This window comes from Gouania willdenowi, chromosome 24 (assembly GCF_900634775.1).
Source record: "Gouania willdenowi chromosome 24, fGouWil2.1, whole genome shotgun sequence".
NCBI classification, from domain to species: domain Eukaryota; kingdom Metazoa; phylum Chordata; class Actinopteri; order Blenniiformes; family Gobiesocidae; genus Gouania; species Gouania willdenowi.
In genome coordinates this window covers 22047288-22073148 of record NC_041066.1, presented here as the reverse complement: position 1 = coordinate 22073148, position 25861 = coordinate 22047288, and positions in this window count along the sequence as shown.

Sequence of the window (25861 nt, the reverse complement as noted above, 5' to 3'; positions counted from 1 at the left end):
GAGTCCTTCAGCCTCTAATTTAGTCCCAGCCGTTAAAACACAAGCCTGTGTAAAAAAAAATAAGAAAAACATGCAAATTTGATTAAAAGGCTAAGCGTGCCAAAATGCAAACCTAATCCCAGTTGAACCTAATTCCCTATGACATCTATTGCTTGACATTGCAGTGATTTCATTTTAAATGCAAATGTGCCTAATTCTTCCCTGACGTACACGTACACACACCACATCTACGGGTTTTTAACACTTTCTATTGTATATTCATATGATGTAAAGAACTTCAAAGTGGATCTTGCATGGCTAACGCAGACGTAGCCTATACTGTATGTATAATTCAGGAAGGCTTTATTATCACATCTTAAGTATTTTCTAAGGGGTTGAAAATGTCCTTCAGGCCACATTTGGTTACCTTTAAAGGCTCAAATTTGGCTATTTCTCAAAGACTAATCTGTATGATACATTTCCAGCATTAGCACTCCTAAGTGGTCGTTTCTAGGATATAACACTTGGGCAAATGATGAATCTGTTTTATATTCCCGTTGTCAAAGAGTCCGTTTCACGGGCCTGGACCTCACTAATGGCTGCTCCAGGCTGTATTTATTATTAATGTTGGTGGGCATCAGAAGCTTATGGGATCCATTGGGCTCTCCTGGCCTTTAAATTCGGCCCCTCCATCTCTCCACGCTCCCTGCTTGATGTTTCACCCTTTTAACTAGCTCTGCTTTGAACTTTAAATGTTTGATAGGTGATTTAGGGTAAAATCCCCCCACATGGAGCGAGGATTCTAACACAGAAACATTTAATTAACCGATAGAATGTCATCACACGGTGTATGGGGTGCTGAATGTCACTTTTAGTCGACATTTTTTAACATTTAGCTATTTTTTTCTTTCATTTCAGACAGGAATTCATGTAATACAGCATGTTCTAAATAATTTTTCAAAATGTGTACACATACATTCAACATTTAGATTTAGATTTAACATTTCGATTTATTTTTAATGTGTACACATTTTTAACAATGTAATAGAACAGTTACATGATTTCTGAACATTTAGCTTTACACTTGGCGACCAATTTAACATTTAGATTTTGATTTAACATTTACATTTAACATTTAGAGTTAACATTTAGATTCAGATTCTAGATTTAGATTCAGATTCTAGATTTAATTGTAACATTTAGATTCAGATTTAATGTTTAAATTTAACATTTAGGTTTAGATTTAACATTCAGATTTAGATTAATCATGTAGATTAGACATTTAGATTTAACATTTAGATTCAGATTCAACATTTAGACTTATACATTTAGATTTAGACTTATACATTAGGATTTAGACATTTAGATTTAGATTTAACATTCAGATTTAACATTTAGATTTATATTTAACATTTAGATTCAGATATTTAGATTTAGATTTAACACTTAAATTTAGATTAAACATTTTGTATTATCAAAAAAACACTGCCTTTCTTCTTATTATATTCGCTACAGGTTTGCTCTGAGTGTATTCTTTGAGTGCTGTGCAGTAATGTTTGAAACTGTAGTAAACAATTACAGAAGCAGGAGCAAAATTTCTCCAACAATCAGCCTTCAAATTCTGGCAGTTTGATACGTCTCGGCCGGTGTTGATAAAAAAAAAGAAATAAAAATAAAGCTTCAGCAGTCGCTGCTCTGATTATTAGAGCACTACTGATCAAATTTACGGCTGTAATTTTGCCCGGCGATGCTTGTGTTTTTCTATTTACATGTAGTTTATAGAGCTGTGATTTCATTTGCATAATAGCAGCTCAAAGTGATAAGCTGATGAAAGCAGAAGGCAGAGCTCTTAGCAAACTTTTTTTTTTTATGGGCTGTTGTTACAAGGGCTGAAAGCAAAATAGACAAAATATTACCCTGCACAATAGGGTGTGTGTGTCTGTCCAATGTGGAGCCTTATTTTTCCTTGTCTTTTTCTCTCAAACATAGAAATGCACACAAACCTGACAGGCTAAAGAAGTGCTTTGCTTTCAGACTTCAGCAACAAAAGAGAAACGTCAATATTTTACAAATGACAAAGAAAAAACAAGTCAATAAAAAAAAACCCAAATAACTGCTCATAGCTGGTAAATGTACTATAGATTTCTCCTAAAGCCAACATGAATCAAAGTAGTTTGCTGGTTTATCTTGAATTGCCACAGGTATCCAGGTGGAATTTATGTGACGGATGAGATTAACTATTTTATTTCTATAAACATAAAACTCTCAACAGGCTGTTTCTGGGTGCACTTTTGGGGATGCAAATGAGCAGTGTCTGGCCACGCCCACTTGACATCTGGAAGAGGAGCGTTCACATATCTTAAGTTAATCTTAATGTCTCCTAATATTATTTGCTCTTGCATGTTAAAAGACACATTAGCAGCAGTAACTTCCGTGCTAACGCTACACTGACATTTTAACAGTCGGCAGCTTATCATGCTAGTTAGGCTTTTGCAGTAAAAGAAACACATTAGACACGTAGTAAATAGTGAGGGCGGAGCTCGCCTCCCAGCAAGGACGGAGGGAGAGGCAGTAGGAGGAGGAGGAGTTTATCCTCTTATGACATCATTAACGGAGCGAACTCAAACTTGCTGGTCTGAGCACATATTTCACAAGATGTGGAGCAAACCTACATTTTCAATTTTATAGCCTTATAATGAAGCTATGGAGATACACATTACTGTTAGAAAACCATTAACAAGTAATAAAACATGGGTCCTTTAAAGCTAATCTATTTTACGCCCAAAAAAAAAAAAAAATGCCATTGTTTTGTTGCAACGTTCTAATGTGAAATCACCAAAAATGTGTTGATAAGTAACTGTCAGAGTTTTTGGGGTAAACACAGGAAATCACGGTAAGAATGGGGTAAAAACACTTCCATAAATCCACATCCCACAATTGATTTATTGATCTATGAAGTCTACACTATGTCTTTATCTGATTTCAAACAAAAAGAGCTCTTGAAATCAGTTTCTTCAAACTTCCTTTACTGCTACTGTCATATTTACAGTAGCCACTAGAGAGCAGTGTTTGTTTGTTTGCAGAAATAATCACCAATTGACAAGATGACAATGAAGTCATGTTTAACGTGCAGCATGGTATTCAATAAATTAGATCAGTGTTTCTCAAATTGAGGTATATGTATCCCTGGGGACATGCAATGACACTATAGGGGGTACGAGAGAGAGAGCGAGAGCGAGAAATTACCAAATGAAAGCAATAAAAATATGAGAAATAAGAGAAAGAGGGTACTTGAGCAAATGAAGTTTGAGAAGCACTGAATTAGATTATAAATAACTTCTCAGTAATTATGTTTAAAGTTTGTATAATACTTTATTTATTCATATCTTTACAGATTCTTTGGGATGGAAGTCTTAACATTTGCCTCATCCTCCATCAGAAGATGATGTAGATGTGGGAGAATGAAGGAATATGGGTTATAAATGGAAGTAAATAATAGGCTGCTCTTGGGCGTCCATAATTAGACGCTGCAGCAGCTGCAAATGACAAATGACGACTTTTCCCTCGTATCAGCCGGGACCTTGTTAGATGTCGCTGCCTGTAATATCCGAGGTGTTACACGTCCCTCTGAGAGGCCGAGCTGCAGCGAGTACATTATCAAACTGACACCCACCCACCGCACGCAGAGTTTTGCGGAGGGGCAGGGGGAGCAGAAAGCGGCCGTTGGTCTGAATTTATGTTCCCTAAAAAAAATATACACAATGTGACTCAAAAAAACATACAAAATGACAGAAAACTACACAAAACAATTGCAAAAAATGAGCAAAAATGACTCAAAACACAAAAAAACTAATATAAAAATACTCCAAATGACAGAAAAATACACAACACAAACACAAATTACAGAAAAAGGAAAAATTAATTTACAAAACATACAAAATGACAGAAAAAACACCAAAACATTTACAAAATGACAGAAAAAATACACAAAAAAATTGCAAAAAAGACCCAAAAAGGAAAAATCACAACAAACGAATACAAAAAATACATCAAATAACAGAAAAGTATACAACATATTTGCAAAATGTACAAAATGACAGAAACCCCCCCCAAAAAATTTACAAAAATCAACCAAATGATGCACAAAACACCAAAAATAACAAATAATAAAAATAAAAATACACAAAATGACCATTAAAACAGGTTTGCAGTTTGCCCAAATTCATAATATATATATATATGCAATTCTTACTATAATGTACATAATATACAATTTTTTTCTGTGCCATAAAACAGTGATTATACTATATATATGTATATTAATTAATTAGTTTTTTTTTCAGTGAAATGGTAAACTTTTGAGACTTTAGGTTGGTTCTTCTTCTGTTGTGCAATTCTTCTTCACAATGTAAATGGTGACGCGACACTGCGCCCAGCAGTTCATGTAGCCAACATTATCAATTGTGTTAATAATAATTTTTGTATTATAGTATATGTTACACACATTGTGGTTGGCACAAATCTCAAGACAATTTAATTTTTTCTTTTGCCCTCCCTGGCAGGAATCTCAAACTCCGCCTAAGCCAACCTCCCCCACACTGGCTTTTTAGCCCCGCCCTCCTTGCCTGCATCCACCCCGTTGCCCATGACCATCCATCTGCACCACTGATCTGTAGCCTTCAGCCGAGGCTTTGACAAGCAGGTGTGGGTCCTTTAAAAGCTTTCTTCTTCTTTGTTGTAAAACAGAGTGAGAGAGGAGCACCTATGTATGTCTATGTGTCTGTGTCATTGCGTGTGTGGATGTGTCCCGAGGGAATATTATTGGCGACTTTGCCCTTCCTTGAAGTGCTCTGGGTCCAGACTGTCTGTTGTCTCTCAGAGGTGCTTGTAGCCTGCCAGCAGCAGCTATCGAGGTTGCATGTTTTGACCTTCCTGCAGAGAGTGATTAGAAGTGACAGCCTTTCAAGTAGCGAAACCTTTGTTGCTCCCCCTGTAAAAAGCATTTTATTTTCTCGCCGCTTAACCATGAATCACAGATAAAAGTGTCAGCTTTATGTGACCTGCATTGAGATCTTTTAGAAAATACAAACAACGCAGTTGCTCAATCGTATTTATATATTTACGAGAATGGTTTCATTTCAGACATGTTTTCTGACATTCTATTTGCCACCTTTACCGTCTGTCGTGTTTATCTTTCAATCAGAGATTAGCAACCGAAGCGGCTTCTGTTTATTCTCCCAAAATACCTTTGTGCATACATGAGCCATGTGTCTGTCTGCCCCCGCCCTAAAAAAAATTATACACAACTCGACTCAAAAGCACACAAAATAACTACACAAAACAATTGCAAAAAATGAGTAAAAATGACTCAAAACACAAAAAACTAGTAGAAAAATGCACCAAATGCCATAAAAGTACAAAACACAATTACTAAAGTACAAAATGATAGACAAAACACCAAAAACATTTACAAAATGAAAGAAAAATACACAAAACCATTGTGTGAAATTACTCTTAAAACAAAAATTTACAACAAAAATACACCAAACGACAGAAAAATACACAACAACTGCAAAGATGGGGCTAAATTAATGATATTTACTATAATACCTCATGATAATATGCATTACTTACAGTTTTAAACAATTATAAAAAAAAATTAGACAATTTTTTTTTTCATATATAACATTCTAAAAGTATTTTATTTTGAAAAACAATGATAAATTGATTCGTCCCTAATGGATTTTTCTCATTGAAAGTCAGGCTCAGCTAATAGCTAGCTCACGTGTCCTTGTGTTATTTAAATTATACAAATGTGGATGTTTTAATTATTCAGTTTAATATGTAATTATCAAATAATTTATTCATCATGATTTGTTGTTCTCCTTTTATGGTCACACATAAATAGCATTAGTAGGGATGCATGGATGTCCACTTTTAAATACAATATATAGTTCATGCGACCTTAGTCCCAGCTGTAGAGTAACACAGTGATGGTAGACAAGCATTATTAGAGCCAGACGTAACTGTAATGAAAGTAATCCATTAGGAAAGCATCACGAGTAGGCTTTTGCCTGGTATTATATCTATGAAATTGGCTCTAGAGAAAGGTCAACGTGCCTTGGGTTTAGTCCGTTTATATACTGAGTGAGCTAAATTTGAAGATATATTCTCATGAAGATAAAGAGTTAAGTTGGAACAAAAACGTGAAATGAAGAATGAAAATCTCTCAACCATTAATCCACTGGTGTTAAGGTTTTTGAAACCCTGAGATTTCTTAGAAAGTTGAAATTGCCACTTGAAAGTTTGTTTTGATCGGTTTGTTGACAAATGGTCATGTGACTTGAATGATTTTGTGCGTCGCATTGTGGGATTGGGAACTCCGAGGAATAATGAAAAGATGGCGACGAAGCGGAAAAGTTTCTCCTAACGTGGTCTGTTTTAGAAGAGTTTTTGACGCCATTTTCAAGTTATTTCCAGTGATACAACATCATTCGGTACTTGTGGTTTCCATCGTCCACAAACGCAATTCCAGATCAAAACAAACTTCTACGCTGCAATTTGGAGCCTTCTGCTATTGTTTGTGAGAAGAAGTGGCATACTGGGCATCGTCCCAGTGGGGGGTTGACCCAAAGTGGGCCGGTCCGGTTCCCTACGTCTTTTTTTGTTTTTGGTTATTTTTGTCAAGCGAGTGGAGCAGACATGGTAACAGGTGGCTAAAAGTGGCAAAAACATGTCAAGAAAAGTGACTAAAAGGGGCCAAAAGCAGTTAAGGGTGGCCAAAAAATGGGCAAATAAAGAGGCATCAGGTGGAATGTAATGGTAAAAGGTAGCTTAAATGGGCAAAATGTGGCAAACAATAGTGAAAGGCCTAAAATGTGGAACAAAAAGTGGCAAAATGTAAGGAAGAAAGCGACCAAATGGTATTTATTGGGCAAAAGTTAGTGTATTGGGATGAAAAGTGGTCAAAAAAATTAAAGTGTCAAAAAGAACTTGAAAAATGTACAAAAAAAGCATAATTATTGGCAAATGATAGCTAAAGTCTGAAATTGATTTGGAAAAGGGGCTAAAATGGGACAAAGGAAGTTGTAAAATGGCCAAGGGTTAAAAGTAAAGAGGCGTCTTCACTTGTTTAAGTGACGTCTACGAGACTGATCAGTCGTTAAATGTATGAGGGGCAAACTGTGGGAGGGGTTTAATGTCCTGGCTTCTAACAGATGGTACAGACCAGTGCCAACATGGGCCTGGGTACAACGTGGACCCTGTGTGAGACAAACCACACACTGCTGATCTGGCAAACTGTGAAACCTTTTGGCAGATCTCTTAGAATAACAATTACCAAAGCAAGGTGTTGTAGAGCTCCTGCTTTGAAAATGAAGTAAGTTCCCCCCCCCCAGCAACTACTGTTGGTACTGAAATCGTGATTACATTCCAAACATCTACGTCAGTGGTTCCCAAACTTTTTTGGATCGTGACCCCATTTTGATATCAAGAATTTCCCTAAAAATATTTTTTTCCAGAATCATTTCTTGATCATTTTTGTTATCCTGAGTCAATGTCATGACGCCTAAATATTTTCTCCAACTGCATTTGTTTTAGTTAAAAAAGGTTTAAATGCATTAAAAAAAATACCAAATATGTAGTAACTAATTATAAATGCGCTTGACTTGATTTGTTTTTAAAAAAATGTTACCTACTCAATTATTTCTGTAATTTATTCTGTTATCTATTCAAATGTATTTTCTGCCTTATTTTAGTTACAATACAGTCATGTATAAGATTTCAACGTATTTCTATTTTTAATTCTTTCATTCATGCTAACCTTGCCAGATGATGTCCATTTTAATGAAATATTGTGAAAACCTTGTACATCATTGACCAAATACAAAGTAGCCAAGATTAGTGACAAATTGTGCCAGCTCAGATATTTTGCAGTTACAGAACTGCATTTTATTTGTATTATTATGTACTATATTTACATTTTACAAAGTGAAAGTATTGAAAATAGTTGTTCAGACTGTGTTGTTTTAATTTGAATACTTTAAAAAATTGAAAAATGTATTTCTAATCAATAATTATTTTTTTCCTCTCAACATTTCAGGCGACCCCATTTAAAAGGAGGAAGTTGCGTGAAGGGAGAATGACGGGGGAGAGACAGTAAGAAATCCATTCAGAGTAAAAAAATAATGTCATCAAAAGCCTGGTCTCAGTGTAGTTTTTGTAGTTTTATAGAAGGAAACCAATGTTGAGCTGTCCCTAAAGCAAACTGGCATTTTGTGAAACTTGCCTCTATTCAACTGCTGATTACGGAAAAACGAAACAAGCTGGAAACCAAAAAAAAAATTCTGATGAAAGTAGAGAATCTGGTTTCAGATTTCAGATTGTCAGCATACAAAATATTCTGTGGGTCTTGAACGATCAGTGAAAATCATCTAAAATGCCTGGCAATATGGGGTTCCCTGCTCTGAAAATGGCTGGCAGTCAATGAGTTAATCATGGAAAAGGTGCACTGTGTATTCAACTCAAAAACTCGTAGGAAGCCAGAAGTGTCTATGAAAAGTTTAGCTAAAATAGTCACATTGTGTCCATGTAGGGATGACTGTAATGAGGCACTGCGGGGCCTTGTCAGATGAGAGACTAAAGCCCCCACCACCCCCTCCAGAGTGCTTCACTCTCGCAGGAAAGCAGCGCCAATTCCTCTGTCCTCCCCCTCTGGAGCTGATAGTGGCTGACTGGCTCTGTTCTACTCTTAGCTACGGATCAATATGTCCTGTTCCTCTCTTCTCTGGTCAACCTGTCATCGAGCCTGCGGGGAAATGTGAAAGTAATGGCAGAGTTCCTTGAAACCGATGTGCCGTTACCTTGCTGCACCCACCAATCAGGTGCCAGGCCTGTTTTTAGACAAGCTGATGTTCTCCCCGTGAAGGGCAACGACGACTGAGGACAGGAGACTGATGTTGCAATGTGACTTTTATGCTCATATCGGATTATTGTTTCATTTATTCACACGTTATCTATTCGTACCTTGAATACTGTATTAAAGTAGGAGACAAACAAGCAGTTTCACAATGGTTATATTAGTTTTTTGGTGGGCAAACACAAGAAATCACAGTAAGAATGAGTTAAAAACACTTCTATGCATCCGTTTACGTGACTCCACATCCCACAATGCAATGCGGCAAACTTTTCCAACAATGTCAATAAGAGTGTTTACATTGGAGTTTAAAACAAACTTTTGAGCAGCAATTTCAACCTTTTACATTTTATTTTCAAGCAAATTGTTTTCTATTTATTGATCGCTGAGGCCTACACTACGTCTTTATCTGTTAAAAAAAAAAAAAATTAAATAAAAAAATATACATTACCCACTAATTTTCCATTAAAATCAAAAAATATATATAGAACGTCTCGAGTTTCGCTTCACAAATAAGGAATGAAAACAAATTTACCAAATTAACTGTTTTTATTATCATTTCTGTAACATCTGAAAGCTGTTTTATGGACCTACCAAAATAAATCCAAAATGCAGCTTGTATTCAGTTCATGTAACTTAAAGAAGGAGAGAGTAAAGTTGCTCAAATTAAGCAGTGTTATTATTTATTATGTTCTACATGATATATCATACAACACTTAATACATGTGCTTTAATATGAGAGATACACTTTAACTTGCTGGCAGTTGTAAATCACTAAGTTAAGGCATTAAAATGATCTAACTACATTACTCCGCAGTTCGTATTCGCTGATTGTCTATGTGCTTCTGCAGCCGGTAAATGCCGATTTTGTCGCGGGGTAGGCGGGCGAGTAGATTATCACAACAATCGCTCAATCCACCGCTTTATACCTAAACACTGAGCGCAGGGTTTGCTCGTTCGCTTTTCTAGTCGGCTTGTTTTCTCAGTGCTTCACTACAAACAGCAGACTAGTGAGTCTATGGAGCACCCGCGGTGTCCTCCATGTTGTAAACAAAGCATGAGGGTCAAATATCATCGGCTGCTTGTCCTTTAAAACTTTTTTACTTGGTTTTTATTTTGTGAACCTTTGAATTTTATATCACCGATTTTATTATTTCCTAGTCAATGTGTTTTTTAGCACTTAAAATATTTGTATATTGTGTAAGTTATATGAAAAATTGGGAAAACTGTAATGGGGGCAATGCCCCCTTGCCCCCCCCGCAAACTCTGCGTATGATACTGACCACAGACCTAAAGCAAATGGCAATTATTTGTCAATTTGTCAATGTTAAGCCAAACTGTGCCTTTGAGTGTAGTTCTGTTTTTTGATGCTCATTAAAGAAGAAAAAAGTAAATGCACAAAGGAAAGCAGCTTTTACATGAGCAACACTGCCCCTAGAGAACGGTAGAGGTACTGAATGATTGGAAGGCTGTGAATTATGAAGAAAGGACATTCACAGGACACATACGGCTTAAAAAAATACATAAACAATATTATTTTTATAAGGCGATGACAATACAGCTCTGCTTTCATTTACTTTCCTTTTTTAGTGTGTGTGTGTGTGTGTGTGTGTGTGTGTGTGTGGGGTGTTGTGGTGGTGGCGGGGGGGGGGTGGGGGATGTTCTCAATTGTAACTGTGTATAGTTTATCCCTCTGTAATACAAGTCTGGATGAATTATTTAGGTTGAAACTGTTGAGACTGTCCAAGCTGTTCTGTGTTATCCTCCCCTTTGGTGGTTTAGCTCTGGTACTGGCAGCTCTTTGATGTATTAAAGAGCACAAGTGAGTCACTGGGAAAAAAAAAAAAAAGTTGAGGACATATAAAAGTCCTAAAATATGAAAAAAAAAAAGCCTTAAAACAGTGCAGTGATGTAAAATGTATGATCCTGTTGGGTGAATATTGTAGCATCGGTTTAAAATTTAGCTCGTTTCATGGGGAAATTCTACCCTATTCATAATGATCACATTATACTGCAATAAAGTCAACGATATGCATATAATAAAGGAAAACTAGTAATCTATTAAAGGGTTTTATGTATTACAGATGAATAACAAATATGTGCATTTATTACAAGAGAATGAATAAATAACTATCAGTTTACACTGCACTGGAGCATAATCGTGCTTCTCACTGCCATCTGATTCTGAAGACCTTGATTGCTTAGAAATGGAGATATGTAGTCAAACGTTTTCAGTTTTTCAAATTATTAAAGCTGACTAAGCAGATGAAGAACTAGAGTAGGCCTCATTTATCAATAAAACAAATATAATTTACTAACAAACACATGTAAAAAGTTTAAATTGCAGCTTAAAAGTGTTGTTTTGATTTCCACCTAAAACAATGAGTTTGCTGACAGCTGAATACATATATACTTGGGTATGAAGCAGTGTTGTTGATTGATCCTAGAGCAACTGTCAACATTTTAGTCAAAGTATTTCAATTTAGCATGTTTTGTTGTAAATTGTCAGTGACTGGGTTGAAACCCAGCTACAATTTCATTTTACTATCGGTTGAGAACAAGATTCTGTGACGTTTTGGGACCATCTTGCGTCACAATCAAGCACTGTTAGCCCCGCCCCTTTTATAAAAACTAGCACTTATGGGCTCTACAATCTGTGGGCATAGGTTGGAGCTACATTGAGTAATGAGTAGCTCGTTAGCATGGCATAGATTGTTTTTTAGAGATTTTATAGTATAGACTGGGAGTGTCTTAACTGATCCAGGAGCTCCACCCATAATCAAGGCAATTTTGAATTTCACCCCTAGTGGCAGGACAGCCAAATCCTGGGGGTTTAGTTACTCTTTAAGAAGTGTTTTTACTTCATTCTTACCGTGTTTTCTTGTGTTTCTTTGCTAGTGAAGGAATAAATTGAATCGGTTGAGTTGATGTCATTTTTCATCGACTTTTTAAAAGGTATTTCCTGTCTTCTGATGTCACTCCGCGTTCGGTTGTATTCGGCTGTTTCCGTTGTTTACAAACGCATTTTTATTGTGGAGCCGAAAACAAAGTTTCAAGCTGCAATTTCAACCTTTTACATTTGTTTGTAAGTAAGATGCCTATGATTTATTAATATATGAGGCCTACACTCTGTCTTTACCCGTTAAAAAAAAAACATTGTTGCCAGTAGCTCTAAGGTTGCGTTCGAAAAATCACGCATCGTACTATGCACGACAAACTCAATGAGTATTTACTGTATCCTATATACTAGTATGATTAGGATGATGAGCGTTCCCACTGAAGTATACTTCCAAGTTTCCTAAGATGCATTTGAAACCTACAACGACAAAAACCTGCATCACACTGAGGATAAATATCTCTGTTTATTCTCCACCTTCGAAAGTTCTGAAGACATTTTAAGCGAGAAAGTGAGAGTAGAATATCAACATGTGCTTATTTTGTCATTTGATCCATAAAACTTGCGGAAATAAATTTCATGCCTACATTTCGGAGATTTTTGGAGACCCGTCATTGTGCTACTGACCAAACTTCTGGTTAACTTCAAAATAAGAGCCCTATTTACAAAAATGTGAAATAAATAAATAATGGAAGACAAGAAGAGATGCTTTTAATTGGAAAAAAATTGTGTTTGACTTTAGCTTGAAGTCGGTCCCAGGACAATTTTACGTCCCGCTCGCAATGCATCATGGGGCGGTCGAGTAGTATACATCTGGGTAGTTCTCGTGTACTCCAATATTTTGATATTATCTAATGTGAGCACACTACATAGTCTCAGATTTAGTAAGAGTATTACGTTAGTTAGCAATTTCAAAAATAGCGTAAGAGTAAAAGCCAGTGATTGTCTGATTGTCTCCTGCACCCCCGTATGTTGGGAGGGTCTTTTCTCTCCATCATCTCTTCGGTTACCTATACCTTCTCTGTAGATTAGTTTCCTTATTTTGTTGCCATTTTTCTGGAGAGGTTTTCAGCTTTGCTGTCCTTGTCAGCATTTTATTTTGGCTGCAATACCGTTACGCCATTTCTCTTTACAAATAGTTGTAAACCTGAGGGGGAGTAGAAATTGTGTTGTAGAGACACAGATTTTTAAAATAGTCCTTTGCCCTCTCTTGGCTGCAATCAGATGGATATGTGGGAGAAAGAAGAAGACACAGGAAGAAGACAGAAGACCTGAAATCGCCTCCTGAAATAGCCTAAAGCGCCCAGGGAAACAGAGACCTGCCTCCACCTGCTGTTAATTCCCTTCTGTCCTTGACTCTGTGTAGTCATGTGAGATTGAATGGAAATAAATGTGTGTACTCTCTCCCACAGTCTCCTAGCTTTGCATCCCTTCTTCCACCTCCTCCTTTTCCCGATTTTATTTAAATAAAAGCCATGGAGTTAAATTTAAACGTCAGTGTGGGATTCTAAAAAATGTGTCTAAGTGTTACAGGGTTTTTATGAGTAAACATTTTTATGTTCTTCTCACTCATGTATATTCATCCACAGAGCAGCCATGAAGTTATGCTTGGTTTTGGTCGACTGCACTATTCATTAGCGCTCGCACTGCCTAAGGTGTACGCACAAGAAGTTGTCATAGAGGTGTGTTGGCAGCAATGCTATTGACAGAGCAATATGGATTTTATTTAACATTCATCACAACAACCAGGGAAAGCAGGAAAAGAAAAAAAAAAAGATTCACTAGAGAGCGGATGAGTGCGGCGCTCAAACAAAGTCGTGTTTGCATGAGGCAAAGTAAGAAAAGCAGGAGGGAAAACAATGAGGCTTCGTACGTGGTGTGTGTTGGAGGGAAAGAGGATGTGTGTGTGTGTGTGTGTGTGTGTGTGTCTGAGATCCTGAGCTCATTCCGATCCAATCCATTTAGGCTGGAATTGTTTCCGAGACAGAACCATTTCTGGATGCCATCATCACTCATGTGCCCAACACTTTCAGAAGGAAGATGTTGCTATAAGTATATAAAAAAAAAAAAAAACAATCAGTATTGTTAGATTTGTGCAGCTTTTCAGATGTATGGACGCTTGTTTAGCAGAGATATTCAATTTAAAGCTGCTGGAGACTATGATGATAAAAAAAAGAAAATCAGATAAAGACATAGTGTAGGCCTCATCGATCAATAGATCGAAGATTTCTTTAATCTCCATTGTAAACACACTCTCTTTGGCTGTGTTTGAATTGGCACACTCTGTACTCTACACTGCAAACTCAATGAGTACATACTGTCTACTATATACTATAAATATCTAGTATGGTGACCATTCCCACTGAAGTATACTTCCAAGTTTCCCAATATGCATTTTAAACCTCCAGCGACAAAAACCTGAATCACACTGAGGCTAAATATCTGTTGATTCTCCACCTTTGAAAGTTCTGAAAACATTTTAAGCGAGAAACTGACCAAGTAGAATATCAACATGTGCTCATTTGAGCCATAAAACTCGCAGAAAACACATTTAATGACGATATTTTGGAGATTTTCAGAGACCCTCCATTGCGCTACTGACTAAACTTCCTAACTTCAAAACAAGAGCCCTATTTGCAAAACTGTTCAAAAACTAATTGAAGAGAAGAAATGCTTTTGTTTTGAAAATGGGATGTTTGATTTTTAGCTTGAAGCTGGTCCCAGGACCATTTAACATTCCGCTCCAATGCATCATGGGGCAGTTGAGTATTACTAGTGTGCTCACTATGCATACTTAAAAAAAATTCCCATAGATTATACATCCGAGTATTTCTCGCATACTCAATCTTTCCATACTATCTAATGTAAACACATTACAAACTAATTAATATGACGTACCACTCATATACCATTGACAAAAGTTTTGTGCATTGCATTGTGGGATGTGGTGGGATTTCATGTGTTTGTGACCAAAAACGCTGCTAAAGTGACTAGCCAACACATTTCTGGTGTTTTCACTGAATGTTGTAGCAACACAATGGTAGATTTTTATTTTTGGGTTTACACGGAATGATCTGAATCCAGACAAAATTGAATGTCTCGTGGAGTGAGGTGGTCTCACTGGGAATACTGGGAACACACTAGAGCAAAAATGATGTCAGGAGAAAAACTGTCCTTTTCCGGTGAAGAAACAAGAAGTCACAGTAAGAATGACGGAAAAAACACTTCAATGCATCCGGCTACAGGACTCCACATCCCACAATGCAATGCGCTAAACTTTCCCGAAAGCATCAATAATGGAGTATTTACAGTGGAGATCAAAACAAACATTCAAGTGCCAAAGTTCAATGTTTTACATTATTTTTCGAGCAAATGATATCATATACCTTTGTTGCCACTGAGCAAGTCATCATGAAGTCCTCACAGGGACCTGGAATGACTTTGTGTAGTGGGTCATCAAGTCTTCTGATCCCAGTTACAAGGGAACAGCTAACATTTTCCCAAACATTGAAAACAAACTTCACATTTGCTTTTCAAATGACTGGTATCTGCATGGTTTGCATTAGTCTGTTTGTCACAGCTATTCAAAGGCAGTTATGTTTACGCAGTAATGTTATTGAGACTGTTTGGATTGAGGTTTGGCCAAAACTTCCCAAAGCTCTGGCAAAAAGGGTCAATGCAGCATTTACAGGATACTTGGCCAACTCTGATAGCAATTTGTGTTTTATTATTGCACTAATCAGTTTTTGTTCTCTTTTAAAAGTTTACAAGATCTCCCTGAACATGTTTGAGTTTACTCACTCCATCAACAGTCTTAAAACATGCAAGAACAAATAAAGACGTTGCTTGAAACAGCATACGGAATAAAGAGAACTCATTGATACATCTAAAACAAAAAGAACTATTGACAAGATTTAATCAAAGGTGTCATTTAGAACCAGAAAGTTAAGACTTTTGCTGGTTGGCGACCTGGCAGATCAGCTTAGGTTCTTGAGCCAAGACTTGACGTGAAGATACTGATATCTACTGACAGCTATCTGAGTGATAGCTTTAGGTAAAAAGAAACGACAGAATGACAAGCTGTCACTAAACACTTCAGTAGGACAAGATGGGACTAGTGGACAAAGAACTCATCAACATACACCACAAACCCAATATAACTCTAAATAAATACATGTTGAACAAAACAAGACAGTGGGTGCTGTAAGTGTTGGATACGACTCAATGAAAGAATAGGAAACAGCAATGGTTGTTTTGGACATATTATCAGCAGCAGCAGCAGCAGTAGTAGTAGTAGTAGTAGTAGTAGTAGCAGTTATTCATGTTTCAATTATTTATTACCAATGTGTTCTGCTGTAACAATCCAAATGTTTCCACAGTGGTACAAATAAGGGTCCATCTTTTCTCGTCTTATAGTTTGAGCTGTTTAGTGAACACAAGCATAAAAAAATAAAGTATATGCAATTCTATATTTTTTCTTCTAAAAAAAGCACAAACAGTTAACTGTCAAAGATTATCGTATGATAATAACAAGACATCTGTGTAAGAACTCCCCAGGCCAATCAGACACTTTAATTGATCTAGCATAGACGTGGCTTTTTGCAGATGATGTTGTCTCTATCAGACCGTGACCTTCAGCTCTCCCTGGATTGATTTGCAGTCGAGTGTAAAGTGGCCGGGATGAGAATCAAGCACCTCCAAATTTGAGTCCATGGTTCTCGACCGGAGAACGGTCGATTGCCTTCTCCGGGTTGGGGATGAGATCCTGCCCCAAGTGGAAGAGTTAAAGTACCTCAGGTTCTTGTTCATGAATGAGGAAAGGATTGGACAAGAGAGTTAGCACTGGTCCGTCATGGTAGAAGATGGCTGGATGGCATAGACGTATAGCTGATAATAGTTCTGGTCAGGCTAACCTAAGCACGCCAGATACCATCGTACACTGATAGCACTCACCAAGGTCTCTGCCTCAGGAGGCTCCGCAATGTTATGACTACCGCTATCAGCAACATACATGACACTGAGAGCACTGGACAGCAGCAGATTCACTGAGGCACACATTGAAAGCTGGTTTATATCTAAATTTCACCCTAAACCCTTTGATCCAATAAACCCCGTGTCCACATCTGACCAGCAACCCTAAAGCTTGACTCATTCATCAAAATCGCCAGAACAATAGCAAGTAATTGTACCAAGTGAACTCACACAATGACAAGCAAGAATTAAACTCCAGTTTGGAGGATTTGAATCCCATGTATGTTACAGCATAGCTAGCCTCTATTCTGGCCGTTCCAAAACTGTTGTGGGCTCCAGTTTAGTTGTGTTTGTTTCAATGGTGATTTCAACTGTTTCAACATTTGGTTAAAAATCAAATGCTTACAAGTGTGTGTAAAAGCTTTTGTGACGCATTGTGTATACATCCTAATCCGAAGAGCTATGTATAATTCATACCGAGTACAAATGAGGTAAATACAGGCTTTGGAAAAGAGAACATTCAGTAGTACTCAAGACAGAGACGATACATCAGCAAACGTTTTTCTGGGTCAAATGCACAGATTTAGTGTTTGTTCCATCACAATAGTTTGCTGTAATACTTCAGCGTATTTTCTTCTTTCTTAAAAGAAAAGCGCGATTAAAAGAGAATGTGCAAAAAAGGCATAAATATCAAAGGATTCTGTCTGATAATATTCTCAGAACACACTGAATCAGCCCACTTTATCTTTGCTATTCAAAATAATTTCACACACAGTACGTGGAAACAGAATCTGTTTAAACTACCTTTTAGATACTTAAATGCAAAACTGTAACCATTTACTTGTATTTTAGGAAAATATACTTGACTTTGTTAACTTTATTCCACTTAAAAAACATCAGGGAGTAAAGCTTCCTTTACGTTTGATGTGTGAAAACTTTGACATTAGTGTGTGCAGGAAGTCTTCCGTTTCCCAACATTAGTGATGACATCTTTCAGGCTCATACTCAGAGCATTTCATCACCTTGAAAACATCTCACACTTTCTGCAATCATGTCAAGAAATGTGAACAAGTTGTTGTTCGGAGCTATAAATAATCCGTGGTTGTGATTTAACAGACGTTTTACTCGGTAAGAATAAATGAGCTGCTGTTCCAACATCGCATATTTCAGAGCTGCTGTTGCAAGTCGTTTTTAATTAGGCTAAACATCAAAATCACATTTGTGTCAAGTCATTTTGTTCTTCTTGTTGATCTATGGGCCAATCAGTCAGCGTGGGATATTCCTTCTGACTTCAGGCTGTGATTGGTCAGCTTTGTGGAGGAGAGAGAGGAGCCTAGAGCTCACATCAGGGTTGGGGTCAGTTATAATTGTAATTGCGTAAATTATAATTATTTGCAATTATTGCAAAATTATAATCGTAATTTAAAAACTCTGTTGCTGTCATACTCTTAATTAAATTGTAATTGAGTTCAGATAATTGACTGTAATTAAATGGTCATGTCACAGTTCTATGTACAGTTCTACACATATGTAGTTAATTATTAAAATATGTTTCATATCAAGCTTTCCCACATTTTAAGATTAAAAAAAAACAAAGAATAAAATCTAGTCGTATACTGACACAAAAAGGGCTTTTATTAGGTTATTTATCTCAGGCTCAGTAATTGTGATTAATCATAATTGAACTTTAGTAATTGACAACATAATTGTAATTGAACGATGCAATTGACTGGGGATCAATTCAAAATGTATTTTTATTTATTTATTTATTTTTTTTTAACTTTAATTAACCGGAAAAGTATTTTTCCACTGCAGGAAACTGCACAACAAAGTGCACTGAAACCTGGGCATGTTGACCACCTTGTGTTTTTTCAATAAAATCTAAAAATAAAGTGCTAACTTTTTGCATTTATTTGTTGTTCTAGGCATATATATAAGTTGCACTAAAGTCAAAGTTGGTTTAAAAGACACAGGCAGATTGTATGTTATTTATTTATTTTAAGTTGCTGGCACATGGCATGTTAAAGCCATTGTTTTGAGTGTAAAATATGCCAATAAAATATATTTCATACATAATGTTCTCATGAAGGTGTACACATTTACAGATTAGTTTAGTTGTTAATTCACACATATATATATATAAATCACAATAATTGCCTTATACTTTAATATTGGGATATATCATACCTTATTGTATCGTATCGTGACCTATGTATCGGGATACGAAATGTATCGCCAGATGCCAGGCAATACACACCCCAAAAATTGACCCTATCACTGGCTCACAGCAATGACTACGTTTACATGAGAGCTTTAATTCCCCTTTAATTGTTGTAACCCACCAATGGAAAATGAAAACATTCAGGGGCCCTCCCCATCACAATAAAATTCAAACAAAATGGTAAAAGGAGGATCCTTCTTCAAAACTTAAAAAATAACATTTGAGTACAAAGAAAATTATTTTCTCTATTTTTAAGTTATTTCCTGTCGTGACGTTATGCGTTCCCTAGAGGGCGCAATTTCTTGTCACACAATATATCGTCCCACCTTTACAGAAACATTAATAAAGTTATTTCCAGCATGTGAAAGCAAATTTAAAAAAAAACAAAACATAGAAAACGACTTGATTGTCAAATGACAAAATACAACAAAAATCATGAACACCTAATGAAAACTAAGCTAATTTAGAATGTTTTAAGATTCTCTAGTGTTCCATTTATCCAACAGTAGTTTTAATGCCAAGTTTAGCAAAACTTATTAGTTTAATATGGTTTGTAGTTGTGTCCCTAGAAACATCCCAGTTTTAATCATTGTTAAATCCAAATGTTCGTTCTTTAATAATTTTCTCTGCCAGTTAGGCTACCTTTGTAAAGCAAAAACTATTCAGCAGTTTAAAATGGAACCGACGCCCTTTTAGCCCATTTGTTCATGTTGTTATAGCTAATGATTGAGCAAAAAAATAAAATATTACAATGAAATATTTATGTGCAACAGTTTCTGCCAGATAAATACATGCTTTTGTGTATATTTGCATCACAAAATGTAATTCCCCCCTCCTTGTTTTGCTGCAAAATGAACGTCGGCATATATTTGGAGTTAATACTTCATAATAATCTTAGAGTGTCTGACTGAATTTAATATTTTAATGCTCCTTCTTGGCATGGGGTGAACTGCCTGGCTCTTAGTCCTAATTAGTATGCATTAATTATTGCGTGCCAACGGAGCAGACTGCTCATTTAAAAATAGCACTCCTGTGGGGAGGCTGGAGACTTGTCCGCTGCCATTTTTACTGCCTGGGTCATGATCTGATTGGAGCTGAACATTGTCCTCTGACAACACATTCCACATGGGGAAGAAAGGACGGAATGATGGTTGATTAGAGCCTTTGAGTAACCATCTTCCAGCACCAAGATAACATGGCGGCAAACAGGGTTTGGGTCAATTAACGGCGCATTTTTCAGTTACAATGACGACTGCAGTTACCAGCATTTTTTCCCAATTACAATTAGATTACAATAGTTTTTCTTTATCCTCAGAAAGTCAATTACAATTATGTTCTCATTACTAAAGTTCAATATGTATACAATTAATCACAGTGAGCCTGAATAAATAACGTAATAATAGCTAACCTTTCTTTTGTGTTAGCTTTTTGTTAGCATCTCTAATGCTAACAGGTCCTAAATCAGCTGTAAAATACCTTAAAAAACAAACATGTATCATCTAATGTATTTCCTATCTATTGATCACCTTGTCAGGCTTCCTAGTCAATGATGTTCTAGGTTTTCAATTTTTTTTTAAAAATGGTAAAATGTGGGAAAGCTTATTATGAATTATTAATTGTTAACTACACATGCGTAGAACTGTACATATAGAAATGTAATATGGCAATTAAAATTACAAAGTCAATTATCTGAACTCAATTACAATTTAATTACGACTATGTCAGCAACAGATTTGTTAAATGACAATTACAATTATAATTATGCCATAATTGTAATTCATTACAAATTACGCAATTACAATTACAAACAGTACTGGCGGGGGACTCTGATGTCTTATTATTGCACAGGAAATTTAGATTTGTCAGTTTGGAATAATGTCAGTAAAGACAAGTGCTATTTCACATCATAATGACTTTGTAACAAACTATGCCAGTCCATCTTTCCTCATTCCTTTGAAATACACAACTTCAAAGTCAAGCATCGTGGGTTTCCAGATGTTTGGTCGTACGTCCCCAGCTGGTGCGGTCACTCTATTTGTTCTGCATGAGTCTTCATGTCTGTCTATGTATTGTTGAGTCATTGTTTGGGGCTTTTTGGGAATGTAAACTTGGTGTTTTGGGAAAGTTTGAAATGAAACGGCTAAACCCATTGGTTGGGAGAAAACAAAAACACCATCATTGTCCAATACTGTGTAAGCGTGTATTTATGGGGCGCTGATTGTAAAGTTGTACATGCTAAAATAAACATTTAGCAACAAAACCAAATTTACAAAGCGTATGTGAATTTTTCAAATGTTACTTTTGACCAGATTTACAGCAATATTTGTGATATTTTTTTAAATAAATATGTATAATAAATAAAATATAGTGTTTTACATTTAGATATAAATGTTAAATCTAACTCTAAATGTTAGATTTTAATCTAAATGCCAAAATCTAAATGTTAGATTTTAATCTAAATGCCAAAATCTAAATGTTACATTTAAATACAAATGGTAAATCTAAATGTAAAATCTGAATGTTAAATCTAAATTTAAATCAAACTTTTAAATGTTAAATTGAAATCTAAATGCTAAATTTAAATCTAGATGTTAAATTTAAATGCTAAATTTAAATCTAGATGTTAAATTTAAATGCTAAATTTAAGTAATAAATTTCAACGTTAGATTTAAATTCAAATGTTAAATCTAAATGTAAAATCAAAATTTAAATCTAAATGTAAAATCTAAATGTAAAATTTAATTCTAAATCAAAATATTAAATGTTAAATGTAAATTGAAATGTTGAATCGAAATGTTGAATGTCAAATCTACAGTAAATCTTCAACGCTAAATCAAAACAGGTTTCACTCGTGACATTTAGATTTAACATTTAATACTTTGATTCAACATTTAGATTTAACATTGACATATATTTTTACGATAAAAACCAAATCACAAATTTCATAAATGCTGCTGCAAATCTGGTCAAAAGTAACATGAAAAAATCCACATACATTTTTTTTAATGTGGTTTGTTGCTAAATGTCTTTATTTTAGCATGCACAACTTTACAATCGGCGCTCCATATGTGTCCTACTTAAATATGACATTATATGGCCTTTTACAGTCAAATAAGGACTTTGTCGAGAACTGAAGCATCTGTCCAATGTAAATAGCTGAGGGGAAAATCCTTTTATAGGTTAATAATTCCAAGTCCATAGTACTCCCTGTAGAGTACGTTTAAAAAACCTGCCTGGAGAGGTAAATTTACGAGTTGGTTAAGTCATTTGTTAAAGCTGCCTCGTAATCCAGACCTCAAGAGGAAGTCATAGACTGACTTCCATTCTAAATCTAATGTTCTATTACCAAACTTTGTCAAGGGAAAACAAATATTGCGTCTCGTTGTGATCAGTAATAAATATTAAAAAGATAAAAGGGCTCCGAACGTGATGGGAAGGCATTTCTTTAGTGGAGTCACTGGCCAGGGGCTAGACAAGGTTCCTTAAATTATTACAATTATCTTTCTGCAGCTAAAGGCTAGCGCAGTAAATAGACACCAGGGTTGGGGGTCAATTACATTTTTCAGTTACAATTACGTTTTCAATTACATTTCTTCCAATTACAATCATTTGTTACCCTCAGAATATACAACAATTACAATTACAATCACGTTCTCAATTACTGAAGTTCAATTGCAATTAATCACAAGTTGACCACTTGTGTTAGCTTTCTGTTAGCATCTTTTATGTTAACGGGCCCTAAATGAGCTGTAAAATAAACTAAACACATATATCTATGATCAAATTCATTTCCTATCTATTAATGACCTTGTTTGGCTTCCTAATAAAAAAAAATATGGGTGTTAATATTTTTGTGTCAATATACCCATCGATTAATTTTTTTTTCTAAATGGTAAAATGTGAGAAAGCTGGATATGAAACATATTTTAATAATTGTTAACTACATACTGTATGTGTACAACTGTACATAGAACTGTAACATGGTTCCCCAGTTTAGCGTCAAATCATATATGACAATTTTTATAGAATTTTCATGACAATTACAGATACAAAGTCAATTATCTAAACTCTATTACAATTTCCTTACAATTATGACAGCAACAGATTTTTAAAATTACAATTACGCCATAACTGTAATGAATTATCAATGACACAAATACAATTATAATTGACCCCAACCCTGAACGTGCACACACTTGAATTAGTGCAAACTTACTATTATGGTCACTGTAAGACACACTGCAATAAAACAAAAGGCTTTTCACAGGTCGCCCTTTTCATTTTCCTCTATTAACTTAACACACACACACACACGTGCATGCACGCACACACACACACACACACACACACACACACCTATATCATCTTAACTACTCGCCTCATATCGTGTGGACTCCTTTGGGGGTAACTGACACCAATATGTTGACAACAGATCGTTGGAATTGCCTGGAAGTGGTGAAGTAAGACCTCCATGAATTGAACTTCCACTAAAGCTAAAGCTTCAAGCAAATTAAAATCTATAGGGTTCAGGGACCGATTCAAGTCCGCCTGATTGGAAGTGCTGAACCATTTCTGCTTTGTCCAAAAAACGGGATACAACTTAAGACCAAAATACTTTGTTGCCATTAATGAGTACACTAGTACTATCTGTATGAAAATGACCATTTTATGTTATTTTTATGGCCAGAGCTGCAGTTAAAATGCGTTAATTGTTATATTTAAGTTGAGAGCTGACATTTGTGTCAGTAGCTTGGTTCCCACTGCAAATTTTCGCAAATTATAAGTGATGTTTCAAAATATCAAAAAAAAGTATAATTGCGCTTTGAACGTGTTTCCATTGAAGGTTGTTTTGGGGGAGGAGCCTCTTAACTCCTGTGAAATCTCATCCCGTGAGACTTGCAGGAAGTCTGACGCTCCAAACCTCCTTAAAACACTCATTAATTTGTTGTTTCATCTCTATAATTTTTGAGTATATTGCGAAGAAATATTTCGGTATTTTCTTCTGTCCACACATAGCGCAGCATCTTTTCTCTGAGAGAAGTGGTCATGTGACCATCTATGTCACGTTCTTTGACGTGTATTTGCGGAAAAAGGTTTTTCCATTGCTTTTTTGTGACACATTTCAATATCAAAACGTCTGAAATTCCGCATGAAAGGGTCAAAACTTTTTTGCGTTATTTGAGTGTTTTTTTTTTTAATTCAGTTGTTTTATTACCAGTTGTTTTTATTGCGCTATTTAGATTATGCATATTTTCCAAGGATAATAGAAGGAACTTGAGTTCTGTGTCAAGTCAGCAATCAGGAAGTACAGTATTTGACCACGAAATATACGCAACCGGTAACATTTTTTCCGATAAATGTGGTTCTATGACAGGTGTCACCAACCTTTGTCAAACTGTGAGCTACTTTATAGTACACTTTATTTCTCCTAATTTATGCACTTGTTTATTGTTTTTCATTACATTTCATAGAAAATTATTATCTTCCTATTTTACTAGCTACTAACAAACAATTTTTAACTAATTTTCTAACACACACGTGTGAAACACAAGGCCCGGGGGCCAAATACGGCTCTTTCGCACTTTTAATTCGGCCCACAGGAAAAAGGAAAAATGACCAAAAACACATTACAAAATAATTCAGGTGTAAATAACGCAGCCCCTCCAAAGACACATGGATTCAGATTTACAAATTTTCCATGCTTGCATCACATGATGGCAGTCATGTTTTAATTTCAAACTGATGAAAAACACAAAATTTTCTCGAAATCCAGCAAATTTCCTCAAATTATTATTCCTATTATTATTATTATTATTATTATTATTATTATTATTATTATTATTATTCCTAAATTAAATAACAATTGTTCATCATTTCAAGGAAATGTAAGGGAATGTAAGTTTAAGGTCACTTTACAAGTAATTTATACCTGGAGGTGCAAAGTTCAAATTTTTCGCACACCTAAAATCTGTGGGTCCCTTGAGATCAAACTAGTCTGTATTTGGCTCCAGAACTCAAATGAGTTTGACACCAATGCTCTAACATTTAACATTTGTAAAAATTAACAATTATAATTTAGAAAAATCCACTTTGCGTTTAAAAAAAGATGTGTATATACAATATATATAACATTACACAACCCATAGACCAAATCTGCAGCACCTAAAAACATTGGACATTTAATACTAACATTTTATCACATGCAGCAGTATAAGTACTATTTACATCTGTCATATGTATTTATGTTTGTGAGTTTGAATCCTGGAAAGTTAATCAGATTTTAGATGGAGCTCATTAGTCACTAGAGCCCCTGAGGACCCCTCACATGGTCCATGTGGGCTATCGGGGGCCCGCTGGCACCGTGTTGGTGACCCCAGTTTTAGTATAATGTTCCCAGGAAAACATAATCCAAGGCAACATACTTTTTCTAATCGATTCACTTTTCTTTAAAGCTCATCCAATGCCACTACTTAAAAAAACCACTTCGTGTCAGAAGCTGAGTCATGAGTGCTTTGAAGCTTGGCTTGGGAGCGCTAACATTAGCATATTAGCCTCTTGTGAGGAACTGAGCATCAGACTGGAACACAAGCTATTAACACGTGCAAGGTTATATCTTAAAGAAATCAATACCAAACCAACTGAGCTGTGAGCTTATTGCACTTCGATATGAAGCGCAGTAGCTAGCTCGCTAGCTAGCTCGCACAACGAACGCCAAGTCATTTGCATGTATGGATTTTTTTCCTTGTATATGGTGCATCGTTGTGTCACGTTGCAGCAAGTTTTTGTGAGTTTGTTTAGCACATTGTTGGCATTTATGTTTTACCTAATGTTGCTGATTGCCAGAGATGAAATACATGGATTACAAGTACTCATAAGTTAC